The sequence below is a fragment of the Protopterus annectens genome, chromosome 5.part1 (assembly GCF_019279795.1).
Source record: "Protopterus annectens isolate FY-2018-M chromosome 5.part1, PAN1.0, whole genome shotgun sequence".
In the NCBI taxonomy this organism is placed as follows: Eukaryota; Metazoa; Chordata; order Ceratodontiformes; family Protopteridae; genus Protopterus; species Protopterus annectens.
The window spans coordinates 578,405,250-578,424,809 of NC_056736.1; the positions used below are offsets into that span (position 1 = coordinate 578,405,250).

At 44.4% G+C, this 19,560-nt stretch overlaps 1 protein-coding gene across 1 annotated transcript in view; it reads right to left on the bottom strand.

Annotated features, from left to right (window-relative positions):
• The window catches only part of MPHOSPH8 (M-phase phosphoprotein 8), a gene marked incomplete at its 3' end in the record, with an annotated part of 1,147,086 nt that overhangs the window by 390,204 nt on the left and 737,322 nt on the right, over positions 1 to 19,560 (bottom strand).

The window sequence follows — 19,560 nt, forward strand, 5'->3', positions numbered from 1 at the left end:
ACATATTTTTTTGATTGATATGAAGATGCATTTGGTTTGTGGGCCATGTGCCCTGAATACATTTTCCTGCCATGTGCGCCCCCAGGCATAATCTGATGCATCTGTTGTTAGTGTCTGCCAGGCAGTGGGTAAGGTGAATGGCTGTCCCTTGTTGTGTTGACAGGCCTGTGCCCACCATTGAAATTCCTGTTGCAGGCAGGGAATGAGAGTAATTACTGTTTCCAGGCTGTGGCAATGTTGAGTCCAAACACTTTTTAGATACCACTGTAGTTTCTTCATATGCAGTCTTGCATATGGAATTAGTAGAATGCAGGATGCCATGTAGCCCAGAGCCTGCAGAATTTTCCATGCAGATAACTGGGTCTTTGTTGCCATATCTTTGAAGTAAGAAGTCAGATGTCTTTGTCTGGCGTGAGATAAGCCATCTGGGCAGTTGTATTTAAGCTTGCACCCGGGAATATTATCTCTTGAGAGGGCACTAGCTTTGATTTCTTTTCGTTTACTGTGTACCCTAGGCAAATTAGTAATCTTTTTACAAATGCCAGATGCTGTAGTAGAATATCTTTGTCCTTTGCTTGAATAAGGCAGTCGTCCAAGTAGGGGTATATTTGAATTCCTGTCTGCAAAATGCAATTACTGGTGCCAGGCATTTTATGAAGACCCTGGGCACAGTAGATAAGCCAAAGGGCAGTGCAGAGAATTGGTAGTCAATTGAGCTAGCTATGAATCTGAGGTATCTTCTGCAAGTTTGTCTGACTGGGACATGCAGGTATGCCTCTTTGAGGTCCAAAGTTACAAGCCAAGCCTTCTTGTCCAGCATGGGCAGAAGCTGCTGTAGAGTCAACATTTTGAATTTTGGGATGTCCAGAAAAGTATTTAGTATAGACAGGTCCAGAATTGGTCTCCAGGCTTTGTCCTTTCTTGGTACTAAGAAAAGTCTTGAGTAAAATCCTTGTCCCTGCTCTTGTTGTGGCAATGGCTGAATAGCCCCCATGTCCATGACAGATGAAACTTGTTTTTGTGCTTCTTGCCATTGATTGTGTGGCAGGTCTGGCATACCTTTTGCCTTTGGAAGGGTGTGAAAGTGGAACCTGTAGCCCTGAGAGACTATATTTAAGACCCATTTGTCCTGGGTGATCTTGTGCCAGTTTTGTGAAAGAAGTGCTAGCTTTCCCCTAAGGGTGCTGCCAAAAAATAAGTGCTTGGCATTGGCAGAGGAAAGTCATTGGGAGTGTTTTCTATAAGGCTGTGATTTGTCTTCTCCGCTTTTGGAGGTAGAAGCACCCCATTGCTTGGGCCTGTAATAGCCCTGGGGCTGTTGCCTGCCTCTAGGGCGTTTGAATCTGCCTCTTTGTGGTCTGACACTGGAAAGGACCAATTCTTAGAGGGCCAGTTTTTGCTAAATCTGGGTGGCTGTACCTGTAAGAAATCCTTTACTGTCTGCATAGATTTTGCCTTATCCTCCATTTTTTTAACACCTCCTCTGCCTTAACACCAAACAATTTATCATGCTGTAATGGAGCATCCAATAATTTAGCTTTAACATGATCAGGCAGATTCTGTTCCTTTAACCAAGCATGCCTTCTAATAACAGAACCTGTAACAGCGGCCTTGCACGAGGCCTCCAGTGAATCATAGCCACATTGCAAAGTATGTTTTCCCACTTGTTCAACTGCATGCAATAAATCCTGCAAATCTTTGTTCTCAGTACATTCAGAATTTGTCAACATTTTTTAACAAAGACATTAAATATCGCTGACATTTGAGCATATGAAACTAACAATTTAAAGCCCTTACAGCCAAGGTAGCACAAGTGTAAACTTTTTTTCCCCCATTTGTCCAAAGCCCTAGAATCTCTGTCTGAGGAGACAGGGTTTTTGGCAGAAGCAGCCTTGACCCCTTTGGGACCCTGTGAGATAGTTTCTGGGTCGGCAGCAGGATTTTTGTAAAGAAATTTATGGGTGTTTGGGACCCTGTAGTATCTCGTCTGGCTTGACAGGGGCAGGAGGAAGAGAGTCTTGAGACAGGCCAGACTCTGAGAAAACATCATCTACTATGTCTAGAACAGGGGGAATTGCAAGAGGTCTGTGCTGAGGAAGTAAAAGAAAGTCTCTAAGTCTTTTCTTAGAATTGGAATAATCCTGGCTCTCCCAGTGGAAATGCTCCCTCGTGGTATGCAGGGTTCCCCAAAAGAATAGTCCTCCGGAGGAGAAGCTGAAGGAATAGAATCTTCAGCATCAGAATCCTCATAGGGAGGAACAGAATATCCCTGATCAGAAGGGGAGTCAGAAGAAATGGAAACCTGATCAGAGGAATCAAATTCAGTGTCTTGCCTAGGCCTCTTATCAGGAGGGGGATGGGAACCCCTGATCAAAGTAATTAGGTCTTCGGCCATTTTGAGCATCTGTTTCTTAGGCATAGAAGCCTGTCCTGGAGAATGCTGCACTGGTTTCCTTGTCTTTAAAACTGTTTTAGACTTTGTCTTGGATGCTGAAGTAGGCTTTATATAAAGTTGTGTAGGTCTGAAGACACCATCAGAAGCCGATGCCTGCTCAGCGGCTCTGGACCCATCCGAGGGATTAATTTCCGAAGGACCAATACCTTGAGTATCCAGAGGCCTAGCTGCCTCCACGTGGGAGTCGGCCTGTGGCTCTGAGGTAGCGGGAGTCAGGGGCTGTGAAAGCGCCTCACTGAGCACCAGCGAACCAGCAACTGGCCTAGAAGAGGCTTTGTCGTCGGTTTTGGACCTCGGATGCTTGTCCTTGTCTTTATCCTTGCATTTTTTATGAATTCCGGTCGGTTGATCCGATGGCATTATGTAGTTAAACCTTCTGTCAAAATAATGAAAAGCAAAATCGTAGCGACGCTTAATAGTGCGTTGGTTAAATCTAGCACAAAACTGACAACTAGCAATGTCGTGGTCAGGGCCTAGGCAAGGAATACAGTAAGAGTGGAAATCCTTATGAGGTATTTGCTTCCCACAAGAAATACAATTGTTAACTTTTTTCTGACATTGGTCTGGAGCAAGAAAAAAAAGTTTCCCCAACGGGGTACTTAGCTTTATTGAAGACTTCGGAGCTGAAATTCGATTTCGAAAACCTCAGCAGTCGGCCGACTGGCACTTGCAAACTGCTTTTGCTTCGGGCACTGCGCGGCAAGAAAGACTGAAGAAAATGGTGTCGGCTGCATCTTTTATACCCCTGGTGCACTGACATCAGGGAAGAGGCGACAGCAACCGACACCGGACCAGGACTTTGTAATTCAGGCCGACTGCGGGTTGCCTGCCAGCAGGATAACCCAAGTGTAATGACTGCAAAAGTGAAACACGATGAACATCTGGAATTCTGTCGGCCCCAAAATCACAATGTGAACCGAAGAGGGAGATTTCTCAGGCCCAAAAGCCTTCAGGTCCAAAGATGAGCCCTTTGCTTGTTTTTTTTTGCCAGCTCAGAAGGTGAAGCAGCAGATGATGTCCCTCATTCCTGACTTTTCTGATCTGGAGGACGGAGATTTTTCAGTAGTTTTAAAGATATTTTGATTCCCTTCCAAAGACTCAGAGAATAGAGTTTTTAACTAATCTCTTACTATGAGAGTTTGTTCCTCCTTTCCATCAGTACCCTGGAACTAAAGGTATGACAAAAGGAACACGACTCCTGAAAATGGACAGCACCCAAACAACACACACAGCTGGTGTGTCCATCAGTTAGTGACATTTTCTGATTGCACTTGTTGCATTTTTAAAACCTGAAGGTTTCGCTTCTTTAAGATCCTTAGACGTGTTACCAAAAGTTAAAATAACTACCACAAAAACTATAAGAAAACACATTTTTTTTTCTTTTTGTTTTTATAGTTAAGGACAGTTAACAGGGAAACAACTAACCCTATTTCACTACTACAGAAAAGGAAAGAAGCAGTTCTAACTAAAACGAACTGACTGCTACTACAAAGGAAAGAAAGCCCTCTAAGTTAAACAGGCCAAAGGGGGCCCTCTAACTTAAACGGACTACCCAAAAAAATCAAAAAAGGAGGAAAGGGAAAAATTAGTCCAAAACTCTATAACTTAAACGAGTTTGCAGCCGGGATATGTGAAAAAAGGTCAGACAGGCCTAGCGGTAGATGACGGCCACCAGAAAACACAAACATCGGCGCAGTGGTGCAGCGGTAGCATTGTCACCTCACAGCAAGAGGTTCTCTGGTTCGATTCTCAGCTGTGTGGAGTCTGCATGTCCTCCTTGCATTCGTGTAAGTTTCCTCTGGGTGCTCCGGTTTCCTCCCATGTTACAAAGACATGCATGTAGAGCATTTCTCCCAGGGCTACCGCTGAAAATTGGCTTCGTTCCAAGTCGGAATTTCCTGGTTAACAAATGTTAAATAAACAACAATAACAACAAACACTGGAAAGCACAAAGTACTAGTCCTACTGACCTAATTTATTAAACTTAAATAAAAATAATAATTTTAAACTAATTTTGAAAAGCTGTAAGAAAGAAAAAAATTTCACTTAGCCAAGAGCCAGTGTGGAGCACCAGATCTTGGTTAATGGTAAATGAGATCTGGGTAATCTTCTCTGAGCATGATGGGATAGGGTATAGCCTCGAGCCGGTGGAAGCTATTTTGTATAGGCAGAGTTGGAACAGATTCGCGATTCCAAACCCAACCAACAATGAATGAAGGTGAGATAGGACAACATAACATCTTTAACTTTCCTTCTAATGTTAACCACATAAATGTAAAACTGTATTGGTCCAGAGAGAAGGCATTTGCATTTTACAATCTGATCACGTGTTAGAAAGTACAGTTGTGTACACTTACCATAAATATAGATGTTCGAGTGTATTCACTGCTGCAGTCATTACATTTGGGTAATCTGCTGGCAGGTTGCCCTCAGTTGGCCTGAATAACAAAGTCTTGGGTCCTGCATCGGTTGCCGTCTCCTCTTCCATGACGTCAGGTCGTTAGGGGTATAAAACACGCAGCCGACGCCATTCTATTCAGTTTTTCTTGCCCAGATGTCAGGTGCCCCGTAAATAGGGAGCAAAAAAAAAAAAAAAATATATATATATATATATATATATATATATATATATATATATATATATATATATATATATATAAAGTACAGTTTTGTACCTACCATAAATGTAGATGTCCGAACTGGATAGCATCTGCAGTCATAACAAGTGGGTTGTCCTGTCGTCAGGCAGCCCTTCAGTCGGCCGGATTCCAAAGTCCGGGTCCGGCTTCGGCTGATGTCGCACTCCACCCGACGTCATCTCTGTTGGTCTTGGGTATAAAGGCATCAGCCGGCGCCATTTTCCTCAGTGTTTCTTGCCCCAGATGCCAGTAGCCCTCTTGCAGGCTAAAATTTGGATAGAAGCCAATGTTTCCAAATAGATAGAGGTAAACACAACAATAAGCATGTATGTACATATACACAAACAAATACACCATAAAGACTCCCCAACAGCTAGCTATTAGAAGGGTAAACACCCTAGGAGTACCACAGAGGGAAGGAGGGAGGGTAATCCTGACTGCAGATGCTATCCAGTTCGGACATCTACATTTATGGTAGGTACAAAACTGTACTATGTCCTTCATGGATGCATCTGCAGTCATAACAAGTGGGTAGAATACCATAGCCAACTAGGGAGGAGGATAAAAGTAGATTATGGTGTGTTTAGGATCCCTTGCAGTACAGCAGTGGCAAACCCTGCTCGGGATCTGGAATATAGAGGCAAATTATAATGTTTGGCAAATGTATGCACGGAGGTCCAAGTAGCCGCCTCAATAATGTCTTTGGTTGCCACTCCTCGTAAGAAGGCTGTGGTAGTGGCTGTTGCCCTTGTAGAATGAGGTCTTATGTTCTGTGGAATTGGTTTTCCATGGAAGGAGTAACAGAATCGTATGCAATTTCCTATCCATTTGGAGATTGTCTGTTTGGAAATAGCTTTTCCTTCCCTTCCTGTTGCATAGGCTACAAAAGTTGGTCAGTCTTTCTGCTATTTTTTGTTCTGTCCAAGTAGTAGCGTAGCTGTCTATGTACATCCAAGGTATGCAGTATTCTTTCCCTCTGTTTTGTGGGTTGGGAAAGAAGGTAGGTAGGTGGATTGCCTGGTTTAAAGACACTCTGGATACCACCTTAGGCATAAATGTAGGATTAGTCCTCATGGACACTCTATCTTGGTGGAAGATTAGGAAGGGTTGCACTGCCATTAAGGCCTGTAGTTCTGAAACCCTCCTTGCTGAAGTAATTGCCAGTAGGAAAGCAGTTTTCCATGACAGGTGTTGTAGGTCTGCTGTTGCTGCTGGTTCAAAGGGTGCTAGTGTCAACTTTTCTAGCACAAAGTTTAAATCCCAAGCTGGTAATGGTGGTTTCCTTGGAGGTTTTACATTCTTGATTCCTCTGAGGAATTGCCTGAGCAAAGGGTGCGAAAAAACAGGTGTATCAAGGCTGTATTCTGCTGAAATAGCTGATGCATGTATCTTGATGGAGGAGTAGGACAGGCCTGAATGAAGAAGTTCGCCAGATACTCCAGAATGTTAGGCATATCTATGTTTGACACATCTTTTCCTCTTTCCGTACTCCAGATGACAAACCTTTTCCATTTTCCAGCATAGTTCCTTCTTGTTGAAGGTCTGCGTGCTTCAAGAATAATGTCTTTAACTCTTTGGGAAAGTTCTGGAATAGCTGCTGTTATGTGATGTTCCATGCAGTCAGTTGCAAGGTTTTTAGGTTTGGATGTATGATGCTGTAGTTGTTCTGCGTTAACATCAAAGGCATCAGGTTAATTGTCCACATATTGTTCTGAGACATGCTCCTCAGTAGTGGGTACCAGTGTTGTCTTGGCCAGTTTGGTGCTATCAGGATAATCCTTGGACGTTCTTCCTTGATTTTCAGTAGTACCTTGTGTATCAAAGGAAGAGGCGGGAATGCATATGCTGTTAGGCCTTTCCAGTTGAAAGAGAGCGAATCCACTTTCCATGCTAATGGGTGGAATGTCCTTGTGCAGAATTTTTTGAGCTGGTGATTGAGAGGTGATGCGAATAGGTCTATCTGTGGCATTCCCCATTTCTTTGAGATGGTCTTGAAGATGTCCGGGTGGAGCTTCCATTCGTGGGCATCCGAAGTGGTTCTGCTTAATATGTCCGCTAGTGTATTGTCTTTCCCTGGTACAAATATTGCCTGTAACTGGATGTTGTAGCTGAGTGCCAGGGTCCACAGCTCCAAGGTCATTCTGCATAGGGGGTATGAATGAGTGCCTCCCTGTTTGTTGATGTACCACATGACTGTGGTGTTGTCTGTCCTTATCATCAACTGGCCCTCTTTGAGAAATGGTTTGAACTTTTGGATTGCCAGTTTTACTGCCAGCATTTCCTTTAGGTTGATGTGCAGTTGAAGTTGATCCTGTGTCCACAATCCTTGCACGCATTTGTCCAGCATGTGGGCCCCCATCCTAGGTCTGAAGAGTCTGTTGTAATGGTCTGGCTTGCTTGACATCTGCGAAAGGGTAGGCCTGGGTTTGACTGGCATGCCTGAGCCCACCATAGGAACTCCTGTTTTAAGCATGGGATTAGTGGGATTTCTGTTTCTAGACTGTGTCTGTGTTGGGACCATAAATTCTTTAGGTACCACTGTAGTTTTCTCATATGTAATCTGGCAAATGGAACCAAGATTATGCATGATGCCATGAAGCCCAAGGCCTGCAGTACTTTTCTTGCTGTTAACTTGTTCAGTTTTGTTAGTGCCATGAAGTATAGAGGCAGTTCTTTTTGTTTTCTGTAGTCAGGAATGCCATTTGTTTTACTGTGTCCAATTCAGCCCAAGAATGTCCTTGTTTGGGATGGTATCAGCCTTGACTTTTGTAAATTGACTGTGTATCCCAGTGCTTGCAGCAAGTAAATGACCCTTTGTAAATCTGTTGTCAGCTTGCTTTTGTTGTCCCCTTGTAGCAGGCAGTCGTCCAGGTATGGGTAAATTTGAATTCCCTGAAGTCTGCAATGGCGATTACTGATGCCAGGCATTTTGTGAATACTCTGGGCAGTAGATAAGCCAAAAGGCAATGCTGAGAATTGATAGTGCTCTGATCCTGCAAGAAATCTGAGGTATCTTCTGCAGATTGGTCGAATGGGGGCGTGCAGGTATGCCTCCTTGAGATCTAGAGTTACCAGCCAAGACTCCTTGCCCAGCATGGGAAGAAGTTGCTGTAGGGTCAGCATTTTGAATTTTGGGACAATGATGTATGTATTTAAGGTGGACAGGTGGAGAATTGGTCTCCAACTTTTTCCTTTCTTGGAACTAGGAATAGTCTGGAGTAGAACCCTTTCCTTCCTCTGCTGTTGCCACTATTTCCATACCTCTCATCTTTGCTAACTCCATTATCTCGCGTAGACCCTCTCTCTTTTGATTTGGAGGTAGATTTGGCATTCCTCTTTTGACTGGAAAAGTGTGGAAGTGAAACCGGTAACCTTGATCTATGGTTTGTAAAATCCACTTGTCCTTTGTTATGTAGTGCCAGTTCTTTGAAAATAAGGTTAACTTTCCGCCTAGAGGAGCTGCTATTTGTTCCCTGGTAGGATTTAGGTTAAGTCACTGTGGTTGTGTTGATGTAGTGGCAGTGGCTGTGTCTGTGCCTCTGTTGTTACCTTGCCACTGTCTTCCTCTGTAGGCACCTCCTCTGGTTTGGTTTCTGCCTCTGGAACGTCTATTCCTGCCCCTTTGAAATTTTGTGGAGTCAGGAAAGGACCAATTTTTGGCAGGCCAGTTCCTGCTAAACCTTGGGGGTTGAACCTGCAAGAAATCTTTAACAGTTTGAACAGATTTTGCCTTTTCTTCCATTTTCTTCGTAACCTGCTGGGCAGATGTACCAAACAAACTTGTCTTGTCCATAGGAGCATCTAGCAACTTAGCTTTAACATGATCCGGTAAAGCTTGTTCCTTTAGCCATGCATGCCTTCTTATCACTGTGCCTGTCATGGCTGATCTAAATGAAGCCTCCAGTGCATCATAGCCACATTTTAAGGAATGGTTGCTAACCTGTTGTATGTTATTTACCATCTCTAATACATATTTCTTATCAAGAGATTCATCAGTGGTTAGTTTTTCTGACATCGGCTGAGGCAAGAAAGAGTCCCCAACGGGGTACTTAGCTTTAGAAGTCTTGAGTATTCGTAGAAGTAATCTCTGGATCCGACCGACCGGCACTTGCGAACAGCTTCTGCTTGAGCCACGCGGCAAGAAAGACTGGGGAAAATGGCGTCGGCTGATGCCTTTATACCCGAAGACCAACAGAGATGACGTTGGGTGGAGTGCGACATCAGCCGAAGCCGGACCCGGACTTTGGAATCCGGCCGACTGAAGGGCTGCCTGACGACAGGACAACCCACTTGTTATGACTGCAGATGCATCCATGAAGGACATATATATATATAAAATGCACTTTTAGCAACATAAACTTTACCTTCATCTAAAAGCAAATACACCACAAAGTCTTTAGAATACAGTGAAGGAAAGAGAAGTTATAGAAAAGGGGGATGGCGGGTGGGTAACCCGGACTGCAACAGTGAATACACTCGAACATCTACATTTATGGTAAGTGTACACAACTGTACTATGTTCTTCATGTTTCACTGCTGCAGTCATTAGATTTGGGTAGAATCCCAAAGCTATGGATGGAAGGATGGAACTAAATAGCATTAGGAGCAGCTATAAGGCCCTGCAGAACTGCAGTGGCAAAGTCTGCCCTGGATTTGGAGAAGAGAGGCAAATGATAATGCTTTGTGAAGGTATGAACAGAGCTCCAAGTAGCAGCTTCTAGAATGTCTTTTGTTGGAATCCCTCTGAGAAAAGCTGCTGAGGTAGAGAAAAGCCCTGGTGGAAAGTGACCTGATCCCCTTGGGCACAGGTTTACCATGGTGCAAGTAGCATAAACAAATGCAGTGGCTTATCCACTTAGAAATAGTCTGCTTTGATATAGCTTTCCCCTCTGACTTTCTCAGAGATTTGATCCTGTTTAAGTAGAATCTTAGTTATCTGTGTATGTCCAATGAATGTAGAATCCGCTCCACCTTGTTCTGTGTATTTGGGTAAAATGTTGGCAGGTGAATTGTTTGGTTAAGGGCCACACTGGATACCACCTTAGGCATAAAAGAAGGGTTGGTCCTGAGGAACACCCTGTCCAGGTAAAATGTAATAAAAGGCTCCACCAGCCATGAGATCCTGCAGTTTTGAAACCCTTCTTGCTGAAGTGACTGCCAAGAGGAAAGCTGTTTTCCAAGATAAAAATGTTATAATCACAGTAGCTGCTGGTTCAAAAGGAGGTAGAGTGAGTTTTTCTAGCACAAAATTGAGGTCCCATGCAGGAGTTGGTGATCTTATGGGAGGCCTTCAATTTTTGGCCCCTCTAAGATACTGTTTAAGCAGAGGATGAGAAAAGAGGGGAGGCTCCGTGTTGTAATGAGCAGAGATGGCAGAGGCATGGATTTTTATTGAAGAAAAATATAGGCCCTTGTCAAGCATCTCAGTCAAATATTGTAAAATCTGAGGGATATTGGGCTTTGCTGTGTCCGTTCCTTGTGCTCGGTTCCAAGCACAGAATCTCTTCCATTTATTAGCATGAGATTTTCTAGTACTAGGCCTTCTGGCTTCCAAAATAACATCCACCACAGATTTACTGAGAGGTGTTGTTTGAATAATTAAATGATCAGCCATGCTGCAAGGTTCAGAGTTTGGAGCTGAGTGTGCAGAACTTGACTGTTCTGCTGAGACAGTAGATGAGGCATTTGAGGCAAGTACCAAGGAGGACGTTGAGACACATTCCTTAGAATTGGGTACCAGTGCTGGCAAGGCCAGTCTGGAGCAACTAGGATCATTTTTAGTTTTTCCTGTCTGACTTTTAGTAAGACCTTGGAGAGAAGAGGCAGAGGGGGAAAGGCATAGACTGACAGGTTTTTCCAACTGAAGGATAGGGCATCCACTTTCCATACTTTTCTGCGACAAGTCCTTGTGCAGAATTTGTCCAGTTGATAATTTTGGGGAGAGGCAAATAGATCTATGTCTGGACTCCCCCATTTCTGTGTTAACATGCTGAAGACTTGCGGATTCAGTTTCTACTCATGCAGGTCCATAAGATTTCTGCTTAGGTCGTCTGCCAGAGTATTTTGTTTTTCTGGCAGGAATTGAGCTTGAAGATGTATTTGGTATGTCAAAGCTGTGTTCCACAATGCCATGGCTAGTCTGCAAAGGGGGTAGGAATGTGTACCCCCCCCTGCTTGTTTATGCACCACATAACTGTGGTGTTTTCTGTCTTTATCAGTAGTTGTCCTGGATGAAGTAAGTCCTTGAAGGCTGTCAGAGCATTCTGAACAGCTAACATCTCTTTCTGGTTGATATGCAGATGCATTTGTTTTGGGCTCCATGTGCCCTGAATGCATCTCCCTGCCAGGTTGGCCCCCCAAACATAGTCTGATGCGTATGTAGTTAGGGTTTGGGTGGCAGGGGGTAGAGTGAATGGCAGTCCCTTGTTTTGGTGACATGTGTCTGCCCACCAAAGAAACTCCTGTTGTAGACAGGGAATGAGAGGAATCATTGTTTCCAGACTGTGACAATGCTGACTCCATAAACTTTTTAGGTAACATTTAAGTTTCATCATATGCAGTCTCGCATATGGAATTAGTAGAATGCAGGATGCCGTGAACCCCAAAGCCTGCAGAATTTGTCTTGCAGATAACTGAGTTTTTGTTGCCATTTGTTTTAAGTATGTTGTCAGTTGCCTTTGTCTGGCATAAGGTAAGCCATCTGGGCAGTTGTATTCAAGCTTGCACCCAGGAATGTAATTCTTTGAGAGGGGACCAGTTGGGATTTCTTTTCGTTTATTGTGCACCCTAGGCATGTTAGAAGCCTTTTTACAAATGCCAGATGTTAAAGAAGAGTGTCCTTGTCCTCTGCTTGAATGAGACAGTCGTTCAGATAAGGATAAATTTGTATGCTTCTTTGTCTGCAGAATGCAATTACTGGTGCCAGGCACTTTGTAAAGACCCTGGTCTCAGTAGATAAGCCAAAGGGCAGTGCAGAGAAATGGCAATGCAAAGAACTTGCCTTGAAGCGGAGGTATCTTCTGCATGATTCCCTTATTGGGATATGCAGGTATGCCTCTTTTAAGTCTAAAGTCACTAACCAAGCATTCCTGCCCAGCACAGGCAGTAGCTGTTGCAAAGTCAGCATTTTGAATTTTGGATTGTCCAGGAACGTGTTCAAAATCGATAAGTCCAGTATTGGACGCCAGGCATTGTCTTTTCTGGGTACCAGGAAAAGTCTTGAATAAAAACCTTGTCCTTTTTCCTTTAATGGTACTGGTTGAATAGCCCCCATGTCCATGAGGGACATAATTTGTTTCTGAACCTCTGCCCACTGATTTTGTAGCAGATCTGGCCAACCGTTTGGAATTGGCAAAGTATGGAATGAAACCTGTACCCCTGTGATACTATGTTTAATACCCACTTGTCCTGGGCAATTAACTGCCAATTTTGAGCATGAAGTGCTAGTTTTCCCCCCAAGGGGGCTGCCAAAAGATAAGTGCTTGGTGAAGGTATACGGAAGTCATTGAGACTGCTTACTGTAGGGTTGTGCTTTGTTTCCTACAGATTTGGAGGTGGAAGCACTCCATTGCTTTGACCTGTAAGAACCCTGTGATTGGTATTTGGAGCCTTTTGAGCGTCTGGATTTGCCTTGAGTGGCTCTGTTGGACACAGGAAAGCACCAATTTTTAGTAGGCCAGTGCCTACTGAACCTGGGTGACTGCACTTGCAGAAAATCTTTTACAGTTTGCATAGATTTAGCTTTGTCTTCCATTTTCTTTAAAACCTCTTCTGCCTTATTACCAAGCAGAGTATCATGCTGCAAGGGGGGCATCCAACAATTTAGCTTTAACATGATCAAGCAGATTTTGCTCCTTGAGCCAGGCATGTCTTCTAATCACAGATCCAGTAATTGCGACCCTGCAGGAGGCCTCCAAGATTCAAAACCACATTGCAAAGTATGCTTTTCAACCTGTTCTGCTGAATGCAATAATTCCAGTAATTCTTTATTTTCCACACAATCAGAAATCAACATAATTTTCTGTTTCAATAAGCCCATAACATGCTGTTGATATTTAAGCATATGAAACTGGCAGTTTAAGGATCTAATTGCCAAGGTTACAGATGTATAAACCTTTCCCCATCTATCCAGCGCCCTGGAATCTCTATCAGAGGGGGTAGGATTTTTGGCTGTAGAGGCCATTACACCTTTGGGACCCTGTAACATAGTCTCAGGATCAGCAGCAGGATTTTTGAATAGAAATTTGTGGGAGTCAGGAACCCTGTAATATCTGTCTGGCTTACTAGGAGCCGGAGGTAGGGAATCAGGAGCCATGCTTGATTCCGAAAACACATCATCAACAATGTCTAATACAGGAGGTATTGCCAAAGGCCTATACTGAGGAAGAAGGAAATCCCTAAGCCTCTTTTTTGATTCAGAGGCGCCCTGACTCTCCCAGAGAAAATGTTCCCTTAAAGTACGCAAAGTTTCTCCAAAAGAGTATTCCTCAGGAGGGGATGCAGATGGGATGGATTCTTCTGTATCAGAATCCTCATAGGGTGGAATAGAATAATCCTGATCAGTAGAGGAATCAGAAGAAATGGAAACCTGATCTGAAGATTCATAATCAGTGCCTTGCCTAGGCCTCTTAGCTGGGGGGGGGGGGGTTTGGGAACCCCTGATCAAGGTAATTAAGTCCTTAGCCATTTTGATCATCTGTTTTCAGGCACAGGGCCCTGAGCACGTGGCTCATGCGTCAGTTTTTTAGACACAGAAGATGGTTTTGATTTTGTGCTTGAAGCCGGCGTCGGTTTTATATAGAAATGTCGAGGCCTGAAAACACCCTCAGAAGACGGTGCCTGCTCAGTGGCTCTGGACCCATCCAAGGGAGAGACATCCACGGGTTCAATACTCTGAGAATCTCACGGCATACCGGACTCCTCATGGATCTCGGTAGAGGCCTGCGACTCAAAAGTAGCGTGTATGAGGGGCTGTGAAAGCACCTCACGGAGTACTGGTGAACTGGCAACTGGCTTAGGAAAAGTTTCGTTGTCGGTTTTGGACCTCGACGGTCTGTCTCTTTTTCCTTGCGTTTTTTGTGAACTCCGGTAGTCGGATTGCTAACCGACGACATTTCAGGGTAATTAAATCTTGATCCAAATATATACTGATGCTTAACAACCGACAGCAAGGCATGTTATGATCTGGGCCTAGGCAAGGAATACAGTACAAATGAAAATCCTTATGAGGTATTTGCTTCCCACAAGTAATGCAATTATTAACTTTTACTGAAATCGGTAAGGAGCAAGAAAAAGTTTCCCCAACAGGGTACTTAGCTTTAGTTTGAAGACTTCGGCTCTGAAACTCGAATGCGAAAATTTCAGGAGTCGTTCAACTAGCACTTGCGAACTGCTTCTGCTTCGAGCACCGCGTGGCAAGAAAGACTGAATAAAATGGCGTCGGCTGCATGTTTTATACCCCTGACGACCTGACGTCATGGAAGAGGAGACAGCAACCGACGCAGGACCCAAGACTTTGTTATTCAGGCCGACTGAGGACAACCTGTCAGCAGATTACCCAAATGTAATGACTGCAACAGTGAAAAGTACAGTTTTGTACCTACCATAAATGTAGATGTTCGAAGATCCACATTGCTGCAGTCCTTACACTTGGGTATAGCGCTGTCCTCGGTCGGCCCGAATACCAAAGTATATGGCTGACGCCGGTCATGGCGCATTAAACTGACGCCAGGACGTCAGGGTATAAATGCGCATGACCGACGTCATATCCTCAGTCTTTTCTTGCCCCAGATGTCAGAAGACCCTAAACAGGGTAAAATCAAAAAATTACCAAACACTAAACACCCCCACACCCAAACTATGTACAACTTCTAACAATTATCTAATAAAGTACTAACCTAACCACACAACCACCCCTTAACACAGAGGGGACGGAGGGAGGGTAAATTGGACTGCAGCAATGTGGATCTTCGAACATCTACATTTATGGTAGGTACAAAACTGTACTATGTTCTTCATCTCACATTGCTGCAGTCCTTACACTTGGGTAGATTCCCAAAGCAGAGGTAAGGGAGGATGGCAGATCAAATAGAAGCAGGAGCTGTCAAAATGCCCTGTAGAATAGCAGTGGCAAACCCAGCCCTAGATTTAGAGTAGAGGGGAAGGTGGTAGTGCTTAGAGAAAGTATGTACTGAACTCCAAGTAGCTGCCTCCAAAATGTCCTTAGTTGACACTCCCCTTAGAAAGGCTGTAGAGGTGGCAGTAGCCCTAGTGGAATGAGGTCTGATCCCTGTTGGGATCTGCTTGCCATGCTGAGAATAACAAAAGAAATGCAAAACCCAATCCATTTAGAAAGAGTTTGCTTTGACACAGGCTTGCCCTGAGTACCTAAAGCAAAAGAAACAAACAACTGTTGCGACTGCCTGAAACCCTTAGTCCTATCTAAGTAGTAGCGTAACTGTCTGTGCGTCCAAAGTATGCAAGATCTTTTCCCCTGTTTTGGGGGTCTGCATAAAAGGTAGGTAAATGAATAGACTGGTTTAAGGAGACACTTGAGACCACCTTAGGCATAAAGGAAGGGTTAGTGCGTAAAGATACCCTATCCTTATGGAAGATCAAGAAAGGCTCAACAGCCATAAGGGCCTGCAATTCAGAAACCCTTCTTGCAGAGGTAATGGCCAACAAAAAAGCAGTCTTCCATGACAAATATTTTAACTCAGCCGTAGCTGCAGGCTCAAAAGGTGGCAGAGTGAGCTTTTCCAACACATAATTGAGGTCCCAAGCTGGAGTAGGAGCTCTTCGTGGAGGTCTTATGTTCTTTGCCCCTCTGAGAAATTGCTTGAACAAAGAATGAGAAAACAAAGGTGGATCACAGTCATAGTGAGCTGAAATTGCTGCAGCATGAATTTTAATGGAAGAGAAGGACAAACCCTTGTCCAATAACTCAGTAAGATATAGAAGAGCCACACTTAAGTCAGGCTCAGAAACATCCACACCCTTTGCTGCACTCCAAAGCAAAATCTCTTCCACTTGTCCGCATACACTTTCCTTGTACTAGGTCTCCTAGCTTCCATAATCACATTCAAAACTTGTTGAGGAAGTTGAGCCCTGCTATGAGTTAAAACAGGATATGCCATGCTGTGAGATGAAGAGAGTGAAGCTTGACATTGAGTAAATGACCGTCCTTTTGAGACAACAGTTGAGGAATCAAAGGCAGGGGCCACGGTGGTTTCCTTATTAGGTTTCTCAGTAGTGGGTACCAATGCTGTCGGGGCCAATCTGGAGCTATCAGGATCATTCTTGGTTTGTCCTGGCTTACCTTTAGCAGAACCTTTAGAAGTAGAGGAAGTGGTGGAAAGGCATACATGAAGATTTTTCCAACTGAAAGAGAGCATCCGTTTTCCAAGCTGCCTGGTGTATCCTTTTGTGCAAAACTTTGGCAGCTGGTGGTTTAGAGGAGAAGCGAACAGATCTATGTCTGGTGTTCCCCATGACACTGTTACTTGCTGAAATACCTGAGGATCCAGTTTCCACTCGTGGGGATCCATGATTTGCCTGCTTAACACATCTGCTAAGGAGTTCTGCACCCCGGCAGAAACCTTGCCTGAAGATCCAGTTGTAGACTGAGAGCAGTTTCCCATAGAATCATTGCTTGTCTGCATAGAGGGTAAGAATGTGTACCCCTTGCTTGTTGATGTACCACATGACGGTTGTGTTGTCTGTTAGAATCAACACCTGTCCTGGAAGAAGTAATTCCTTGAAAGCTGTTAATGCAAACTGGACTGCTAACATCTCCTTTAGGTTGATATGTAGATGTTGTAGTCTGGCAGGCCACTTGTCCTGTATCCATTTTCCATTGAGATGAGCCCCCCAAGCTTTGTCTGAGGCATCTGTTGTTAGAATCTGACTTGCCTCCGGCCGGGTCACAGAAAGTCCCTTGTTTAGGTGACATTGCTGAGCCCACCACAAGAATTCCTTTTGGATGCAAGGTATTATTGGAATGACAGTGTCCAGATCGTGGCAGTGCTGTGTCCATAGATTCTTGAGATACCATTGTAGCTTCCTCATATGCAGTTTGGCATTGGGAAGCACCAGAATACAAGATGCCATGAACCCTAAGGCTTGAAGGACTGTCCTTGCAGTCAGCCCGGACTGATGTGATAGTTGTTGGAAGTAAAGGGAAAGATTCTTTTGTTTGTCCGGGGTCAAGAAGGCCATCTGGGCTGCTGTATTCAGTCTCACACCCAGAAAGCACATGTCCTGAGAGGGTACTAGACTGGACTTTGTTTCGTTCACAGAATACCCTAGGCATCTTAGCACTGTTATCACATACTTTAAATGCTGTAGAAGTTAGTCCTTGCCCTGAGCCAGAATCAGGCAATCGTCCAAATAAGGGTAAATCTGTATTCCTTTCCGTCTGAAAAAGCTATCACTGGAGCCAGGACCTTTGTGAATACTCTGGGTGCAGTGGATAAGCCAAAGGGCAATGCAGAGAATTGATAGTGTGAATCTCCAGCTCAAAACGCAGATACTTCCTGCAGCCTAGAGTGATAGGGACATGAAGGTAAGCCTCTTGGAGATCCAAAGTTACCATCCAGTGATCCTTGCCCAGGAGGGGTAAAAGCTGTTGCAATGTCAGCATCTTGAACTTGGGGATGTCCAGAAAGGTGTTGAGGATAGACAAATCCAGAATTGGTCTCCACGTGTTCCCCTTTTTGGTACTAGGAATAAGCGAGTAAAATCCTAGGCCCCTTTCTGCCATAGGCACGGTTGTATGACCCCTATCTGTGTCAATATGGATATTTGTCTGTGAGCTTCCAATTTGTGTTGGGGAATATCTGGCATGCCCTTGAGCGGTGGTAAGGTATGGAAATAAAATCTGTAACCGTGGTGAATGATATCCAACACCCATCTGTCTTGGGTAATTAAACTCCAGTTCTCTCTGAAAAGTGTCAGTCTTCCTCCTAAAGGTGCTGCGAGACGTGAAGGTTCTGGCAGTTGAAAGGTAGGTCATTGGGTCTGTCTACGAAAGGGCTGACCCCTGCCCTCCCTGAAGACTGTGCAGGTGAGCCCCTGTCCTGGATCTAAAGGAACCCTGAGCTCTGCCCCTAGCGCCTAGACCTACCCCTAGACTGGGAATCAAAAGAAGGGTATGTCCACGCCTTGCTTGGCCAGTTTCTGCTAAACTTTGGTGGTTGAACCTGTAAAAAATCTTTAACAGTGTGCATAGATTTAGCTTTGTCCTCCATTTTCTTTAAAACTGCTTCAACAGGCGAACCAAACAACACATCAGATTGCAAAGGGGCATCCAAGATCCTTGACTTAACATGCTCAGCTAAATTCTGATTCCGTAACCAGGCGTGCCTGCGAAGGACAGTACCAGTGGCAGCCACCCTGGAAGAGGCCTGTACAGCATCAAAACCACATTGTAAGGAATGCTTACCCACCTGTTCAGACACATGTACCAGATCTTGTAACTCCTTACATTCAATACCTTCTGCCAGAGCATCTACCTTAGACTTTAACTGTGAAAGGAGATAGATTTGATATCTCAGCATGTGGAATTGACAATTTAAAGCCCTCATGGCTAAAGTTGAAGAAGTATACACTTTCTTACCCCATCTGTCTAAAGCTCTTGCCTCTTTGTCCTGAGGAACTGGATTTTTAGCCACAGAAGCCTTAACCCCTTTAGGCCCCTGAGTAACTGTCTCTGGATCTGCCCTAGGGCTTTTAAAAGATACTTGTGAGCTTCAGGCACCCTATAGTATCTGTCCGGTTTAACAGGTGCGGAGGTAAAGAATCAGGGTTAAGGGAAGCCTCTGCAAAAACATCTTCCACCACAGAAAGAACAGGGGGTATAGCTAAAGGCCTATGCTGAGGTAAAAACAAAAATTCCCTTAGTCTTTTCCTGGAATCAGAGAAATCCTGACCTTCCCATTTAAAATGTTCCCTCATGGCATGGAGAGTCTCTGAGAATGAGAAATCCTCAGGAGGAGAAGCAGAAGGGGTGGAGTCATCCACATCAGAATCAGAATAATGAGAAAACTCCTGTAAATCCTCAGCCGAAGACTCAGAAATATCAGAATCCTGTTCAAAATTCCCAAATTCAGGATCCACCCTAGGCCTTTTGTCAGGAGGGGGCATAGAACCCTAATCAGAGTAATTAAATCTTCAGCCATCTTAAGCATATGTCTCTTGGGCACAGGGCCTGAAGTACTAGGAGGAGCACCCGCTACAGCTGAACCTGGCCTACTCTTGGAAGAAGCCTTTGTAACAGTAGGAGAAGGCCTAACCACCTTAGGCAGAGAGGGAGAACAGCTACCTGAGAAGCCCCTTCAGCCTGGCCTACCTCCTGTGAAGACACATCCTGTAACAACAAAGTCTCCCCTGGGACTCTAGGAAACTTCTGTTTGGGCCTCTGGCACAACCGTGCCCTCTAAAGAACCGGCGTCCGGTCGGCTGGTGCCT